Consider the following 19,734-nt stretch of genomic DNA (forward strand, 5'->3'; position numbering starts at 1 on the left):
ATAAAGCCAGAGGAACAGGAGGTCTGGGCTGAGACACTTCACAGGGAAGGCAGGGAGGCGGGGGTCACAATAGAGTTAAACGACCTCCGAGAATTTTGTAAGGAAGGGCCGGAGAGACCAGGGCGGGATTGGAAAGAGAGTGGAAGCGGAGAGAGGGGAGGGGAGGACCCAGGCAAGCAGAAAGTTAAGCGGAAAGTTAAGGAGCGTAAAGAAAAAATAGACTCGGAGCTCCATCTAGCGGATGGAAAAGGCGAGGCAGGGGAGAATACGCCGTGCCTTCCCTCCGCGCCTCCTTATAACCTGCTCCATTGGTCAGACAGTTCAGGGCCACAGTCCAGTTTGGAAAAAGGAATAAGAAAGGCTATAGAGAATGGAGAAAATGTAGGGACATTTCCTGTGTTAGAAATAGCGGACCCCAGTGTCCCCGGTGGGGTTCGGAGGAGCCACATACCTATAGAGTGGAAGAGAGTGGCGACTCTTAAAGAGGCTTGTACCAAGCATGGCCCTAATTCACCCTTTGTTATAGCCATGCTTGAAACTCTCAGCCGTCAGTTCGTTCTGACTCCTAATGACTGGAAGAGCTTAGCTAGAGCCTGCCTTACCCCTGGGCAGAAAGAAATAAGTACAGGGAGGGGCCAGGATCAGCTTCCCATAGCTATTGCCCTTCCCTTAAGGCACTGGAAGCTTAAAGAAAGCCAGAGACCAGTGTGGGGAATAGGAGGGTACCAAAATACCTTAGAGACAATGCACCCAGTAAAGTGGGAGGCAGAAGATGTTAATGAAGCATTTGTAAGCACCTGGCAGCAGCTATACCTAAGTAAAGAGCCAGTATGCATTCTTATCAATCTTACCTTGAAGGCGATCCTCGCTAAACAAAGAAGGGGAAAAGGTCGCCTAATACAATCAGAGCTAAGATTAAGAGGCCTAATACAATCAGAGCTAAGATCAAGAGGCCTAATACAATCAGACCTTGATACAGATGTCTCAAAAAGCGCACATACTACTCCAGCTATGAGACATTTTAAGATACTAATAGGGGGTCGAGGGTATGTTTGTGTCTCCACAGGAAAAGGTGATGCGTGGATTCCCATTAGAAGGATCCGTAGGTGGGAACCGAGGTCGGAGACGATGGAGACGCAGGAGGCGGAGACCCCGGAGAGCCCAGAGACCCCGGAGAAGGATCATACACCACCTGAGCCTGCTGCTGACAGCTTTAACCTTGCTGCCCAGAGAGGAAGCAGCCCTCATCACAACCGCAGACACTGCTGCTGACAGCTTCAATCTAGGCATCCTTTTTTCACCAGCTGAATGAGGACTTTGCTATCACAAACCCAGGACACTTGGGTGGGGAGGAGGTGACCAATTTTCCACCTGTATAGATCCATTTGCAAGATTAAGGGAGTGGTGACGTGTAAGGCGCCTACACCAGCTGCTTCTCTTAAAATATGCTTTGGGATTTTAGTTGATTGCACTTCCCCTGTTGTAACTCAGCCATTTAGTTTCATCTTTGTTTTATTTGATGCCTCCCTTTGTCAGTTGTGCTAGCTGCAGATTTCTGTGTGAATGAAGTCTTGTTGTAAGGTACTCATATGCTAAAGGCCTTCCTTAATCCACTCAGCCTCCAGCCACTGTTTGCTCTAGAGCCAGGTGCGCTCCGCGCATAACAAAGAAGGGGATATGTTGGGACTGGAAGCTCAATTCCGTGTGGACAGTCTCGGGCAGGTAAAAGTGGGACTTCTAAATCTTAGAGTCTTACGAGGCCCTCCATGAACAGCGGGGGTTCGAGAAGGTCAGACCGAGCTAGCTCGGCTAGCTCGGGTATTTCCGCCTCTCCCCCAGAGATACCTGATGGGTGGAGTCTCTCTGCCCTCGAGGTCGTCCCGGATTGGAGCACACCTAGTTACCTAACAGCACGGTATTGAGATGCAAACTGTGTGGCTGAAGATTAAGTAGGATTGAGGAAGCCTAAAAGCTCTCTTAGCACGTGTGGAGCCAAAGAGAAAAGTAGGGCTCCGCTTCTTTTCTTTTCTCTCTCCCCTCCCCCTCTCTCCCCGCTTGTACTTCTACTTCCATTCCCTTAAGCTTAGCCTCCTTAGGAAATCTCCCCCTCTTCGTCCTAAGAAAGAAGACCCCCCTGCACTTGTAACCGAAACCCTGTAATAAAGCTCAACCCCTGTTTGACTCTGAAAAAAAAAAAAAAATATTACCAGAGTTAAATTTTGTGCTTCTCAACATTATCAAAATCATTAATTCCATTAAAAGTTATGCCCTTAATAGTCATTTGTTTTCAAACCTTTGGAAAGACATGAACTGCAATTACAAAAGCTTATTGCTACATGGAATGGTAAGGTGGCTCTTAAGTCATTGAAATTTAAACAGACTATTGAAATTGAAAGATTGAAGTTACTTTACTTTTGACTGAGCATAAATCCAATTTTGTTCTTTTTTATGCTAAATTGTGACTTTCAAAACTGTTGGATATTTTTAAAAACTCAATGATTTAAATATGTCACTTAATGGAAAAATATAATCTTATATTTATGCTTATGTTAAAATATAAAATTAAAAGTTTTACTAAAAAAGTTAACATATGGAAGAATAGGGTGCAAAATGATTCTTTAGATTTCTTTAGAAATATTTACAGCTACAGATGATTTTATAACTGAAGATAACCCATGCAAAGATTTAATTGTAAGAGTTATAAATGATCATCTGAATTGCCTAGGGACACAGTTTTAGAAATACTTTCCTTCAAATTTTGATTTTAGAAAACTAAGTTGTGTTCATAAACCATGATCAATTGGATTAAAAATGCCAGTGATTTGTCATTAAAAGTTCAAGAAGAGTTTGCCCAGTTATCAAGGTTTAAAACCTGAATTTTCTCAAAAAAATCATTTTATGAATTTTGGCTTGGGATTAGGACCTTAATTTTCTGAAATGGTCCTACACATACTTCTATCATTTTTTTTTACTATGTATTTATGCAAAACAGCATTCTCAGCATTGATAACTATAAAATCAAAATATCAATAAACTCTGAAAAAATTAAGATGCCCTATGTCCTGTAGTATCAAATATTCTGCCAAGATTTGATTATTTGGGTAAAAATAAGTAAACAATCCATCTCATTAGCATTTAAATTTGCTTTTGTCTTTAAGAAATTAAAAATTATATTTGTATCAAAGAATTGTTTTAAAATAAATTTCTTTGTGATTTATTTTCAGTAAATGTTTCATTTATATATTTATTTTATATTTCCACAATTGCATAAAATTTTCTCAGATGAAAAGAGGTTGTTAGTGGGAAAAGTTTAAGAAGCCCTACACTATGCCACATTTCCTTTCATAGACATTTTTTTCAAAAAGAACATAAGGCAAGAGGATGAAGACACTGAGTGTTTAGCCTAGAAAAAACTTTATTTTATTTAATTTTTGGGGGGGAGGGAGGAAGGCCATGATAGCTTTCTCTAAATATCTGTAGGTCCTTCATGTAGGGGACAGATCAGATTGTTCTGTTTAGTCCCAGGAAGACAGAATTAGGAGCAAGGTATATAGCTGTGTATGGATAGAAATGGGAGACTAAAGAGAGACAGTTACAAAGAAGAAGAATTTGGTGAGTATAAAGAATAATTTCTTAATAATTAGAGCTGCCTATAAGTAGAATGTGGTATCATAAGTGGCAGAGATTTCCTCCTTCAATGGAACCTGAAGAAGAGATGGAATGCCTCCACCTTGGCAATATTATAATGGAGAATTCCTCATACATTAGGTTGGACTAGATGACCTCTGGGATTCCTTCTAAATTTGAGATTTAATTATTCTCTGAGATAGATTCATGAAACAGGAATGGAAAAAACTAAAACCTTAAACAAACAAGGTAATTATTAAGAACAGGTTGTGAGGAGAAAATGGTTAAGTATCAGGGACTACACATAAGTTAGATTTAAGACAGTGCTTGACATAGAGTGGGTACTTAATAAATGCCCTCTGTTTGATTGATTCCTTAACTGATTGAAAGCAGTGATTCAAAAGTAGGCAAGTAGCCTAGAATTCAGGACAGAGAAAGAAATTAGATATTGAAATGACAAAAGAATTGTTTTAAAAAGACAATGCAAATATTAGAAAAATCAATGAAAGTTCATTCTTCAAAAGGATGTAAAATAAGAAGCCATGTGTCATGGATAGAGCTCAGGATTTAAAATCAAAGGACTGAGTCGCTTCCAGCTCTAAGTCTATGAATTTAAGAAGTAAGAGAATTTGGGCAGTAAAACGGTGCAGATATTAGCAGGAAAATGAAATATTAAAACAAATTCATACTACAAAGGTTTATTTTTTTAAGTGGTTTGATATTCAGTATGTTTTTCTGGTGTTATTTTGAGTTTCACAGTATCCTGATTCTTCCACATCTATTCAGTAGGTTTTCAGGTACTTACATTCCAATGGACTGATCTTTATAGCAAAAAAAATACACACGCATACACACAGATGTGTATATATGTATATACATACATATTCACACATGTGGGTATGAATATATGTATATATACACATACATACTGATGTATGTGCATATATATACATATATATATACATATATATACATATATACATATATACATATATATATATATATATACATATATATATATATATATTTCTACCAAATTCTCGCAAAGATGTATATTTCTTTGCCAAAAAAGGTCTAGATATACGAGGGGCCCAGGGTTAAGCTCCAAATAACTATCTGGCTGATTCCAAGTGCATAGAAATTATTTTTTCCTAAAGGAAAATGCCCCTTCTCTTGACAATGAAGATGCTGACACCACATTTCTCTGATCTAAGTCCCTCTGGCATGCTTCATGTTAACTCTAATTTTCTCTCCAACATATCTCTGGATATGTGGAGGCAGGAGGGCTGAGATATCTTCTGCTCCAGGGCTTTTTGTTTCCTTTCCTTTTTCCCAGAAAAACCCACAGTAAAGTTAGACTGCAGTTCTTTTCCTGTTCCATTTTTGGCAGCTATTGGACTTGGATCAAGCACAGCCATCCCAGGCAGCAGGGAAATCTCTAAACTCCCCAAAAGAAGAAATTAAAGCCTTAGACCAAAGGCAAAGCTGTAGTGTTTTTTCCATAGGTCATTGATAGTGAATCATTTTCCTCCAAAATCACAGTTTGTCTTCTCACATTAATAAGTCACCCTTTGCCCTTGTAATATGGTCTCTCTGCTTTAGGTTCTAGCACAGTAAAGTGACACTTTTTTCTGCCCTTAAATAACAGAGTCCATGCTTAAGGGGAAACTTTCACAGTTTTTGTCTTTTAATCCTCTACACTTTCTGCGTATATTCAGTAGTTCCTTTTACAGCTCAGGTATAATAGACTGATTTTTTTTAGTGCAATCCTGATCCAGGCTGAGACTAATAGATGTTGGGAGATGTGGAGCTAGTTTATTTAATCTATGTAGTGGTCATCCCATAGAAATTGGTAGAGCCTAACGCTAAGCAAATCAGTAGGTTAACGAACAAATGATTTTCTTGTAAAGACTACACAGCTTAAGTTTTCTGGGGTGACAAGTGAAGGCAGTGATACCAGCTGATTTCTTATTGAACATTTCTACATTATAACTATTTTTCACCAATCATTCAGAATCTAAAAGTATATGAAGTATGTTAAGAAAAGCAGCCAATCAGAGGGTGGAGCCAAGATGGCAGAGTGGAAACACACAAATGTGCTAGCTCCAAACCCACAGCCCATGAAATATCTGTAGTAAAGAGCTGCCAATAAATTCGGGAGCGGGAGAAGCCACCTAACAGCAGAGTGGATAAGATTTCTGTTCCAGAGAGCCTGAAAACCTCTCGCAAAAGGTTCTTCTCGCAGCGTACTGGGAGCCAAGAACAGCCCTGCCACAGCCGCCCGTGCTGAGAGGAGCACATCCGAGTAGGGAGCAAATCCGAGCAGGCTTCAGGGACAGAATCTCCAGCAGCTGTGCGGGTCCCTCCACCCACAGGTGACAAGGGTCAGTGACAGGGTCTTTTCAGTGGGTCGAGAGGGGAGTGGGGAGCCCCCATGACTCAGGCCCCCTCAGGAGGCACCAGCGGAGGTGGGAGCAGACCAGGGCTCCCCAAGCAGGCAGGAGCCAGGATCCATTATTGAAGGTCTCTGCATAAACCCCCTGAGGGAACTGTGCCCGTGAGGCGGCCCTGCCCCCACCCAGGCAGCTGAACTTGATCTCACACTGAATAGCAGCCCTGCCCCCGCCCAAAGCCCTGAGGCTGGGAAGCAGCATTTGAGTCTCAGACCCCAAGCGCTGGCTAGGAGGATCAGGAGGCAGGTGGGTGTGAGGAGAATATTCAGAGGTCAAGTCACTGGCTGGGAAAATGCCCAGAAAAGGGGAAAAAAAAACAAGACTATAGAGGGTTACTTTCTTGGTGAGCAGGTTTCTCCTCCCCTCCTTTCTGATGAGGAAGAGCGGTGCTCACCATCAGGGAAAGACATGGAAGTCAGTGCTTCTACATCCCAGCCCACTCAATGGGATCTTACCTGGGAACAGCTCATAAAGAGTTCAAAAATTTTTCAAAATTATGTTAGAGAGGTGGAGGAAAAACTGGGAAGCACAATAAAAGACTTGCAAGCAAAGTATGAACAACAGATCAGCACCCTGCTAAAGGAGACCCAAAAAAATGCTGAAGAAAATAACACCCTGAAAAATAGGCTAACTGAATTGGCAAAGGAGGTTCAAGAAGCCAATGAGGAGAAGAATGCTTTCAAAAGCAGAATTAGCCAAATGGAAAAGGAGATTCAAAAGCTCACTGAAGAAAATAGTTCTTTCAAAATTAGAATGGAACAGATGGAGGCTAATGACTTCAGGAGAAAACAAGAATCACAAAACAAAACCAAAAGAATGAAAAAATGGAAGAGAATGTGAAATATCTCATTGGAAAAACAACTGACCTGGAAAATAGATCCAGGAGAGACAATTTAAAAATTATGGGCCTACCTGAAAGCCATGATCAAAAAAAGAGCCTAGACATCATCTTTCATGAAATTATCAAGGAAAACTGCCCTGAGATTCTAGAACCAGAGGGCAAAATAAATACTCAAAGAATCCACCGATCACCACCTGAAAAAGATCCAAAAAGAGAAACTCCTAGGAATATTTGTGGCCAAATTCCAGAATTCCCAGGTCAAGGAGAAAATGTTGCAAGCAGCTAGAAAGAAACAATTCAAGTACTGTGGAAATACAATCAGGATAACACAAGATCTAGCAGCTTCTATATTAAGGGATCGAAGGGTATGGAATTGGATATTCCAGAAGTCAAAGGAACTAGGACTAAAACCAAGAATCACCTACCCAGCAAAACTGAGTATAATACTTCAGGGGAAAAATTGGTCTTTCAATGAAATAGAGGACTTTCAAGCATTCTTGATGAAAAGAACAGAGCTGAAAAGAAAATTTGACTTTCAAACACAAGAATGAAGAGAAGCATGAAAAGGTAAACAGCAAAGAGAAGTCATAAGGGACTTATAAAAGTTGAACTGTTTACATCCCTACATGGAAAGACAATATTAGTAACTCTTGAAACTATTCAGTATCTGGGTACTTGGTGGGATTACACACACACACATGCACATGCACACCCTCATAGAGACAGAGTGCGCAGAGTGAATTGAATAGGATAGGATCATATCTTAAAAAAATGAAATCAAGCAGTGAGAGAGAAATATATGGGAGGAGAAAGGGAGAAATGGAACGGGGCAAATTATCTCTCATAAAAGAGGCAAGCAAAAGATTTTTTTAGTTTGGGGAAAAAGAGGGGAGGTGAGAGAAAAACATGAAGTTTACTCTCATCACATTCCACTAAAGGAAGGAATAAAATGCACACTCATTTTGGTATGAAAACCTATCTTACAATACAGGAAGGTGGGGGACAAGGAGATAAACAGGGTGGGGGGGACGATGGAAGAGAGGACATGGGGAGGAGGGTACGATTTGAGGTTGACACTCATGGGGAGGGACAGGATCAAAAGAGAGAATAGAAGTAATTGGAGGCAGGATAGGATGGTGGGAAATATAGTTAGTCTTATACAACATGACTATTATGGAAGTCATTTGCAAAACTACACAGATTTGGCCTATATTGAATTGCTTGCCTTCCAAAGGGAGGGGTGGGGAGGGAGGGAGGAAAAGAAGTTGGAACTCAGATTTTTAGGAATAACTGTCAAGTACTGTTCTTGCTGCTAGGAAATAAGAAAGACAGGTAAAGGAGTATAGAAAGTTATTTGGCCCAACAGGACAGAGGAGAGGATGGAGACAAGGGCAGAGAGTAATGATGGAGGAGAGAGCGGAGTGGTGGTGGGGGTAATTGGAATGCTCGGTGTTTTGGGGTGGGGGGAGGGGACAAGGGGGGAGAAAATTTGGAGCCCAAAAATTCTGTGAAAATGAATCTTAAAAATGAAATAAATAAATAAATTTAAAAAGAAAAAGAAAAAGAAAAGCAGCCAATCTAGATTTACAGACAAAGGAGAAACCATGACTATATGATACACATACCACATTTGGAGAAAGTGAGTTCCAAAAAATTTCAAGAAGGAGAGATAAGATGATGTGGTCTCTGCAGTATTTTCTTTCCTTTTTTTACATGAAATTTTTTTTTACTATGACAAAGATATCATACAATTTTTATGATCTTAGTCTTTCTTTCTTGCCTTTGTACAAGGCCAGAAGAGAAACATTTGCAACTTTTACAACCTTGAATCGAACTCCAGGAATATCACCAATAGCGTGACTTTTTCAACCAAATCCAGAAACCAAAACTTCATCGTTTTCCTCAATAAAGTTCAAGCAGCCATCATTGGGAACAAAGGCAGTGATTTTTTTGTCATTCTTAATCAGCTGAACTCACACACTTCCTGATGGCAGAATTGGGCTGTTGGCATCCACATCAACTTTTTCCAAGGTTATCCCTTTGGCATGAGAGGCTCCTCCAAATGGGTTGGCCTTCAGGGCAGTGCCCAAATGCATTTTCGTGTACTGCTTGTCATGTCACTTTTGGTCTCTCCTGTGGCTTTAGAGCTTTCCAGCAGTACGAAGACCATGGCACTTACCTATGCTGCCTCTGTCCAGACCGAGGGAGAAGAGAGAAGGACTCTCTGCAGTATTTTCAAAAAATGAAACGTAGGCTCTTTTGATTAAGGTTGTAACATGGTAGCTCACTTTCCCTCTTTCACTCTAACAATGATATAAAAAAAGCTTCAGATGGAATAATGAGCAAAAAATTGAAAGAAAAAGAGTGTGTATCTTCATCCATTCCAGAGCTGTACAAAATCATGCCATCATAAGCACAGGTAAACCAGACAGAACCTAGTAGAAGCACCATGAATGGGGAAGTCAGAGGCAGAGTCTTCCCTGGGAAAGCTCTATGGAGTATAGAGACCAACTAACTTTCTATCAAAGAAATCCACCCCTGGGGAGAGGGAATTGCAAAAAGCTACTGAATATATGAACTTTAGAGATAAGAATAAGAAAAAGATGACACCACATTATGAAAAAAAAATGAGTATAGAATCATTTCAAAGGAAAATAAACAGGGGAAAAAAAAGTCCACAACTGTTTAAAGCAATTCACCAGAAAAAATATTTTAGCCATAAAGACTAGGATAGTATGTAGAGGAAGGTACCCGGATAGTATTATAAATGAAATTAAATTTAACAAGAATTAGAAGGAAAAATAATAGTTTAGAACATAAAATAATCAAATTCACCCAACAAGTTCCTTGAAAATTACATGTACCAAAAGAAATTCAATGACACTATTAGACAAGAAGACCTGTTAGAACAAAATCGAAGATTAAAACAATGTAGGAATCTATCCTGTGTAATCAGTCATAATGAACTGATCTGGGAAACAGGTTGAGGAGACATGACCTACAATAATTGAACTACAAGAAAGCTAGGACCAATGCAAAAAATTTCATACCATATTCCAAGAAACTGTAAAAGAAAACTGTCCAAATTTATTTTAGATATATATAGGACAAATTCAAAATAGAAAGAATCCACTAATCACTTCCTGAGAGAAGCCACCAAATGAAGCCCCAGGCATAACATAGCTAAAATCATAAAATCATACATTTAGCATTCAAAGGGAACTCAAACTATTTAGTCCTCTTCCATTTTACAGATGAAGAAAAAGCAAAGGAAATTAAATTGCTTATCTAATGTAGTGTAGATAATAAGTGTGAGAGGTAGGATTTGAACCCAGGCTGTCTGACAGCATAAGCCTTTATGATTTCTATGGTACTATACTTCCCCCCAAATCTGTAGCACATGGTATTGCTAGATGAAACACAATGCAAGTATTAATTGGTCTCAACACCAATTATATTCCAAGATCAGATGAGAACAAATTCATTCAAGATGGTATCAAGACTTTCCAAGTCAAAGCGGAAAAAAAATCAAGTAGCCATAAAGAAAGAGTTCAAGTACCATGGAATCATAGTCAGTTAGTAGTCACCACTACTAAGATAGGAGAGATCTTGGAATATGATACTCCCAAAAGCAATATATAAAAGACTTACAACCAAAAATTACTAGCCCTGAAAAATCAAGTATAATATTATGGGGGAAAAGAAATGGACTTTTATTTAAATTGAAGTATTACAATCATTCTTTATGATAAAGTAAAAACTAAATAAAAACTTTGAATTCAAACACAGAAGTGAAGAGAAATACCAAAGTGTAAGTGTTTTAGACCACTGGAAAAGGGTGTGTGATTTTGAAGTATTTGTAATAAGGGGGGAATACAGGAATATCCCTTTAGAATCATTAGGTATCACAGAGGGAATAAAGGCAAGCAGAGGATGAGAGTATATATGCTCTGTTATAATGTTCATAAAAAATGGAAAGAAAATAGAGAGAAAAAGGAATATATTAGAAAGGAAAGAAGAAAGAAATTTTTAATTTTTTAATTTAAATTCTTTGAATTAAATTAAATGTTAATAATTTTAATTCATAATCAAATGAATAGCAGAAAAGCATGAAAAATGTAGACAAAGGGATGATGGGCACACACTACATGAATCTCATTTTCATATGACCTGGGCAAAGGAGAGGTGAACATGCACAATACACAGATAAGGTTGGGTGCAGAAATACTTTAAACTCAACAAGTAACAAGCAAAAATAGGGGAAAGAAAAGAGGAGTTTTAAAGACATTGGGGAAATACTAAACACAAGTAATACAAGCTTCAATTTGAGAGGGCAGCCATGATAAGAGGTTGAGTAGAGGGGAAAAAAGAACGTTTAAGAACAAATAGTAAGGATCAATGGGAAGAGAAGGTAATAGGGGCGGTGAAATGGAAGCAGATTTCTCCAGTCTATGTTTTATGTCGAACTAAGAATAGATTTCCTTTCCTCTGTCACAGTCTCTAGGATGTAGTTGTCACTTCTTCTTATCTCAAGAGCTTCCATCATTTCTACCTCAGCAATAAGTTCCTGCTATTGGTGAGAATGTTATATACACCATATAAACATATATATATATACATATATACACATACACACATATACACATACATACTTACATGTATATATGTAAATGTATGTATGTGTATGTATGTATATGTTATATATGTATGTATACACTAGTCCAAGTCTATAGGTTTATAAGAACTTGGAATAGATATTATAAGAGGACAGTGAAGTGGGCCTAGAATTATATAGAAAAAGATTGCCTCAGGACATTGCAAAGCTTCTTTAACAATCATAAAGTCCTTTCTGAAACAAAGACATGTCTTTTTAATAACAACTTTCTTCCAGTATAACTGTATAGACTACATTGACATCAACTAAAATAATTTCAACCACTGAGTTGATATAACACTGAAATAATTAAGCCACAAATACATTGTCATTCTCATTATAAATTAAAATAGAAGATATAAAGAAGTTGCAGATAAATGGGAAAATTGTTTGTAAGCTCTCCTCTAAGAAGTGAACAAAGACACTGTTTTCATTGTGTGCTCCAGATCCATAACAAGACTCCATGTCATAAGATATTTGATCATCTCATAGTGATCTTGAGGAATGTAAGAAAAAAATATAACAATGAAAGCAATCACATTCCCAACATCTGCTGAAAATGAATGATAAAAAGTAGGAAAAAAATCCATGAAAAATTTGACAAGATCATTCAAACCAATGAGAAGATGGATATAGCAAATGACAGTGAAGAATATATTAGAAAACATGGTTCAGGATTAAGAAATGAAACAGGCTTATGAATTACTAAAGCAGCCTCATATCTATATATCATGAATACTTTATTCAGGAGGTAAATCACAAGGCACTGAATATTTTGAGCATGGAAATGCACCACAAAAGTAAAATACACCATACATTGACACATAAAATAACTACATTTAGAAAAAAAAAAGAGAAATTTCCTGTGATTGGACAATGGAGCGAAGAGTTTCTCCCTGAACTTTTTTTAAGGAGGGCAGCCGGGTCATCATCTCTTTATTTTCCATCTAGTTATACTCCTTTGGACTTCCGTATCTTGCCCAAGCAACCCAGCACTCAAATTTAATTGAAACCCTCTTTCCTCAGGGCACTTTTGATTAGAGGGCAGAGAAGAGGGATCCTCTAAGAGCCACCACTTAAGATGAGTGTCCAGGCTAGCCATCTGTCCATTTCTCATTTTGTTGCATTCCTTTGGACTTCTTCATTGTGTCACTGTGCCAGATATCTTTTCCCCTTCCCACTCTTCAGTTACCTTGTATATGTTGTCTTTCCCACATTCACTTGCAAGCTCTTTGAAGTCAGGGACTGTCATTCTTTTTGTATTTGTATCCTCAGCCCTTGGCACAGTGCCTGGTACATAATAGGTGCTTAATAAATGTTTATTGACAAAGTTCAAAAGCAACACTAAACTAAATGAATTAGGATGAGAGGAAGAAATTATGTACAATGATGGTAGTTCTAACAGTCTAGGTGTTGATTTTCAAAAATTGGGAAATGGATAAAAGTAAAGATTGATTCTGGCTATCACCATTTCTTTGAGAAATTTAAACAATAAAAAATTGTTACATTATTGTGATCAAAAGAGTCCAGAGAAAACTTAGACTGTAAACCATCTCCTTCACAGAATGTAAGACCTAGCAGCCATGAGCATTGCCAGTATAGCGTGTAAGCTTATTTATTAAACATTTGAAAGGATGAAGATGGATGATTATTGTAATTATTGGCAGAGGATTGCCTAACTAATAATTCAAACACAGAATATATCCTCTTCTATCCCTATCATGGCCCTTTACTCCCTGGTGACAGAAGGCTTCCCCTGCAACAATGGTATTGATATTCAAACAAAACAATTCAACACAGTGGCCATTTTTGAAAATGTATTTACTTCATTTGGAACCTACGGTCAGTCATCTCTCTGCCAAGAAATAAGCAGAATGCTTTATCATTAATTTTGTGCAGTATTCCAAAGTTATTTTCCTTTATTTTCTGTGGTTATTGTGCAAATAATTTTCCTGGTTCTGCTCACTTCACTGCATCAATTTATATAGGCCTACCTAGGTTTATGGAAATCTATCATATACTCCTATGATTCAGGCTTCACCTACAATAGGACATTTCACTTACAAAACTGGGACCATAGACATCTGATTAGTGAAGTTTCATTATGCCTGCTGAGAGTTAATTCTGTCAAAGTTTTATTATATTTATTGGGACATGAGAAAGTTGAAAACAACTTAGAAAAATGCATGTCTTTTAAATCCATGACTTACATGAATATTTTACTTTCAAAATCAACTCAGATTTACTTAATACAATGTAGGTGAGCTCTTAAAATCTTTGACTTTGGATTGTGATATAATTGTTTTAATTTTTCCAGCGATGATTCATTTTCTAGAACTTTGTAGTAAGGTAGGAAGATGATGGTAATTTTGAGCTCTCATTCACAATGTTCAAAGCACTTCACGCTGCCAGTAGCGGTGCCTGCACAACCCTCAAAACTCATTTAAAACTTGAGATGATACCATAAAAATACAAATATTTAGACAAAATATATGGATGATTTACTTCATTTTATATGTGTAACATATAATTTGTAATATACATTTATGTAACCTATTTATATAATATATTATTTTTATATGTGTCTATGTGTGTATTGTATGTTTGTGTGTGTGTATATGTATATATGTATTATATGTGTGTGTGTATTATATGTATATATAGTGTGTGTGTGTATGCATGTAATTTAGTGGCAGCTTAATCTGGTGAAAAGACAGATAAAGACGACCTGAATTGTATACTGGATTGACACCAACGGGATGACTCTGAGAAAGTCATTTAAAAGTTTTTAAATCAGGCAGCTATGTAGGCCTCAGCTACTTAATTATAGATGAGTTGAAATCTGCCTCAGTATGGAGATTCCCTACTGACAATATCCCATACTGATAAAGTCACAGATTCTTTAAAAATTAATGGTCTTTAAACCAAAGGTTTAGCTATAAATGTATGCAGCCATAGAAAATTTAAACACCTTCCATTTATATAGTGTTTCTGTGGTTTTTAAGCATTTCAATATACATTATGCTATTTACTCTTCAAAACAAATTGGGAAGCAGGCAGTGGGAATAGTATTATCTTCATATTTAAAGTGAAGAAATGGAGACTTGTATGAGGTAAGTATTTCCAAGATCGCAGTTTAATGCAGTGGAAGGGCTGAGAATAGAACCTAGGAATTTGTGACTTCGGATTTAGTATGTTTTTCTTGTACAACATATTGTTTACAAATAATTGACCATTTGACAGGTCAGCAAGTGATAAACATTCAATTTTTCTAATTATTAAAAATAATGAGAGATCTACTCTAAATGATTGATTTCATGGCATATTCAAGAATTGGCCACTGTCTTACAGCAAGGCTGAACTAGCCATCAGTGTCCCACCAAGTTATTCTTTAATACAACTTCAATATTCTTCAATATTCTCCCTTAGTACTACTTTATTTTTGTGATTTCAATAGAGCCCATACATTTAATCTATGCTGATGGTTTTCAGATCTACCCATTCAGTCCTAACCTCCCTGCTGACCTCTAATCTCACATCTCTAATTGCCTTTCAGACATCTGAAAGTGGATGTCCAGTAGACATCTTAAACTTAAAATGTCCTCAATGGAACTTATTAAATTTCCCCTTAAGCACTTCTCTCTATCCCCCACTCCATATCTTTCCTAATAGTATAGAGGGTAACATCATCCTCCCAGTTCCTCAGACTCACAACCTAAGTGTCATCCTCAACTCCACACTCTCTCATCTTTCATGTCCAATTTGTTGCCAAAGCCTGTTAATTTTGCCCTTGCAACATTTCTCTAATATGTCTTTTTCTCTCCACTGACACTTGCCACCACTCCAGTGCAGGCCCTCATCACATTATGCCTAGATGATCACAATAGCCTGATGACAGGTCCATCTGCCTCAAGTCTCTCCTCACTCCAATCTATCCTCTAGTCATCCACCAAAGCAATTTTCCCAAAGAGCAAATCCAGCTATATTATCCCATCTGTCATTTTGCACCCTGTTGCCCCAAGATCAATACAAAATCAAAGCTCTTTATAGGCTAGGATCCTCTTACCTTCCCAGTCTTCTCAGCCATTTCTCCCTGCCTCATAATCTTTGATCCAGTGACCATGGACTTCTTGCTGTTCCATGAACAAGACACTGTATTTCATAAATACTTCTTCTGGCATTTTCTCTGCCTTTCCCCTGTGCCAGGAATACTCTCTCTCCTTATCTCTGCACATTAGCTTTCCTGGGTTCCTTTAAGTCCCAACCAAAATTCTGTTTTCTAGGAAGCCTTTCCTAGTTCCCTTAATTTTTAACTGCTTCCTATTCAATCTGTATATAGCTTGTTGGTATATGTTTGTTTTTTGTTGCCACTCTCATCAAATTGTGAGTTCCTTAAGGGCAAGGGACTGTCTTTTTTCTTTCTTTGTATCCCCAGTGCTTAGCACAGTTCTTGGCTCATAGTGGGTACTTGATAAATATTTATTTATTAACATTTATTCTAAAATTGCTTGCATTTAATCAGAAAGCAATTGGGAGAATACATGAATCATATAACTATGTACGTACATACATACATGAGGAACAGCTGGACGGCACAATGAATAGGAGCCTGAAGACTCATCTTCCTGAGTTCAAATCTGGCCTCAGACACTTGCTAGCTATGTGACCCAGGGCAAGTCACTTAACCCTATCTGTATCTGAAAAATGAGAAGAAAATGGTAAGTCACTCCACTATCTTTGCCAAGAAAACCCCAAATGGCGTCACAATGAGTTGAAAACAACTGAAATGACTGAACAACAATATCTACATGCCTGAATGTGTGTACATATATACATATATATGTCTGTATGTATATGTGTGTGCATGTGTATATGTGTTGAATGTATATATCTACATGCATGTAAATACTAACATATAGTAAATATGTTTTATATATATGTGCAGATATATACGTATGTATGTGTGTATTTATGTATGTATGCATGTGTAACCAAGCAAGGAAAACCTATTATATTGAGGATGATTTATGCTTATTAAATAGCCTGAAGTTCTAAATGTTCTAGGGGAGCAAACAGAAGCTATACCTACACAATGCTTAACACCAAGATGGTAACCAAAAACATTGTCAAAAATCCAGATTCCTTTCAATTCAACAAATATTTATTGAATGCCCACTTTGCATTAGGCACTGTGAGAGGGGCTATGGGGTTAAGAAAGCCTCTCTATTCTTTAGAATTTTAGAGTACAATGGAGACAAGTACAAACATAAAGACATCTTGTTTCAATCTGTTATCACTTATCGTTATGGGAATGGAGGGCTGTTGCATACCGGAATTGGTGATGGCATATCAGCTGTTTCCATCTTTGTCCCAATAACTAGATTATTGGCTCATCTCACTAAGTACTTGGCCTCCTGAAAGCTATTTCTAGTCCTGGGGGAATCCAATTGTTTAGCTAGTTGGTCCATGAACTGTTCAGTCTTTGCAATGTGATCCACTGAACATCTTCCCACGTGATGGACTGCCCCCAATACATCTGTCACTCCAGACCTTCAGTTCTTCGTTTGTAAACTGCTGCCAGAGGGAAGTTTGGCACGCTCTTTCTGTTGCATAATACTGCATACTAAGCATTACATGCTGATCATTGCGTGTAGAATGAATGAATGACCAGAAACTTCTGGGTTTGTTTTTGCTGTGGCTGCTGTTTTTTGTTTTTTTGTTTTTTTAAGTTTAATTACAGAGGAGCATTGATAGTACCACTCTATGATTAAATGTTTCTCTCTTGAGCTTTGTGGATACTTTCTCACACAATTATATTTTCATGAAGAGAGTGATTTTGGAGCTAGAAAGGCCAGGAATCAAGTCCTACTTTAGGTACATATGTGTGAGCTCTGGAAAATATTCTAATACTTTGAGTTGAAAAGAAGCTGTCGGTCTGTCAATTTGTCAATCTGAAGTTCACATTGGAGCTTCCTATACCAATGAAATCTCAAGCCCAGTCCCAGAAGCAGACTTGGTCACTACACAGACATTAACTCTGGAGACATCTACCTTTAAATGAAAAGTAATTGGAGAATTCTAGTTAACAGTGTATTCAAGGAAACTAAACAGAAGACTAAATTTCAAGACCATGTGCTTCATTGGAAATATATAGGTCATCAAAGCATAAATCCGAGCTGCTTTCTGTAGAACAAGTGCATTGCCAGAACTAAATACTTCAATACTTAATAAACAATTTGTCTAATTTATAGCTTCACCAATAGGGTATTCATTTTTCTGTCTTCTTACCCTTCTGATATTTATTGATTTTAGTTTCCCTACTAAATGCAATGATCTTTTTCTTAGTTCTCTAAAAAATTCTAATGGTATTTGATCTCTCTTGGCATTGTCAACCATCCTCTTGTCTTTACTAATTTCTCCTCCTTTAGCTTTCATTACACCTTTCTCTTTTCTTTCTCCTGCCTATGAGACTATGTCTTTGCAATGTCCCTTTTTGTATTATCATATTTATTCCATCTTCATCTCTGGATTATTCCAAACCTCTATACTAGAGACTATGCTGATCTTTCTCTTTAGTTAGAGGTGTTGGATCTCACATATTCAGTTTTCTTCTCTATGTAGAAGCCTCTCAAATCAATCCAGATTTAATCTCTCTCCTGATCTCTAGTACCACATTGTCAACTGCTTGACTTTAACACTTGGATGTCCCATACACACTTAAAACTCGGCATATCCAATATTTTTGTTTTCCTCCTGAAAAATATTTTTCTTGGGAGTAGCACCATTATTTGTAGTCTTGTAGTCATCCCTGGTTTCTTTTTCTCTCTTCTTTTCCATGTCCAAATCAGCCACAAAATCTTGTTAATTAAACCAACACAGCAGTTTTCCTCTCATTTATCTCATTTAGTCTTCTAGACCACAGTGCAGAACTTGGAGTCAGAAAGACCCAAACTAGGATCCTGTCTCAGGCACTGACAAGGGTGTCTTTGTCTCATTTTCCTCATCTGTAAAATGAGGGTGATAGCAACTACCTCATAGAGTTGTTGTAAGGATCAAATAAAATAATATTTGTAAAACACTTTGCAAAGCTTAAAATTCTACGTAAATCTAGATATAATTCAAGTATTCATTTCTTCTTACCTAAATCATTTCAATAACTTCCTGATAGGTAATTCTGCTTCTCCTCTCTCTCTTCTCCAATCTATCTTCCTCAAGTGATCAGCTAGGTGGTGCAGTAGATACAGCGCCACTGCAGGAGTCAGGAGGACCTGAGTTCAAATCTCACCTCAGACACTTGACAGTCACTAGCTGTATGACCTTGGGCAAGTCACTTAACTCCAGTTGCCTCATCCTGGGTCATCTCCAGTTATCCTGATGAATATCTGGTCTCTGGATTATGATGGCTCTGGAGGAGAAGTGAGTCTGGTGACCTGCACAGGCCTCCCTCCCTCAAAACAAAGTCCAGTGCAAGTCATGTCATTATTTCTCTGATGGCATAATCTTCTTTGGCAACGAAGGATAAACACACCATCCTCCTCACAAATGTCACGTTATTAAAAAAATGAACAAAAAAGATCTAATTATTTTATTCCACTACTCAAAAATGTCCAAAGACTTCCTATTATTTATAGGATAAAATGCAAAATTCTCAGCCTGGCATTTAAAACTTCACCATCTGAGTCTCATCTACTTTTTTTTAGCTTAATGTCATATTATTCTCTTTAACGTCTACTTTGTTCCAGTCAGACTGGCTGTCTGGTTTTTTCCTGTGTGAGTTTGGCCAACCCCCTCTCTGAGCCTCTGCATAGGTAGTTCCCATTGTCTGAAATGCTTGACCTACTCACCTCCGCCTCATAGAATCTTTTCTCTCTGAATCGTAGCCCAGGTGTTATCTATTACAAGTTGACTGCTGATCTCCATCCTCACCTCTAGGCACTTAGTAGTTGAAATGAATTTGATTTTACTAAAGGGCTACTTTGCAGAAGGCAGTAGGTAGGGCAGATGCTGAGGATTCAAGGACAAAAATGAAGCAATCTCTGACTTTAAGGAGCTTGCACTCAGGGAAGAGGAGAAGATTTCTTATATATGCAGACAAAAATAAAATATATAGAAATTAATACAAAATAATTTCAAGGAGGTGAGAGATTTAATTATTAATG

At 37.7% G+C, this 19,734-nt stretch overlaps 1 pseudogene; it reads right to left on the bottom strand.

The window, feature by feature from the left end:
• Window positions 1-8,643: 8,643 nt before the first annotated feature.
• On the bottom strand, window positions 8,644-16,938 carry LOC140512245 (small ribosomal subunit protein uS12-like; annotated as a pseudogene).
• Between the last annotated feature and the right edge of the window lie 2,796 nt (window positions 16,939-19,734).

The sequence above is a fragment of the Notamacropus eugenii genome, chromosome 6 (assembly GCF_028372415.1).
Source record: "Notamacropus eugenii isolate mMacEug1 chromosome 6, mMacEug1.pri_v2, whole genome shotgun sequence".
NCBI lineage: Eukaryota > Metazoa > Chordata > Mammalia > Diprotodontia > Macropodidae > Notamacropus > Notamacropus eugenii.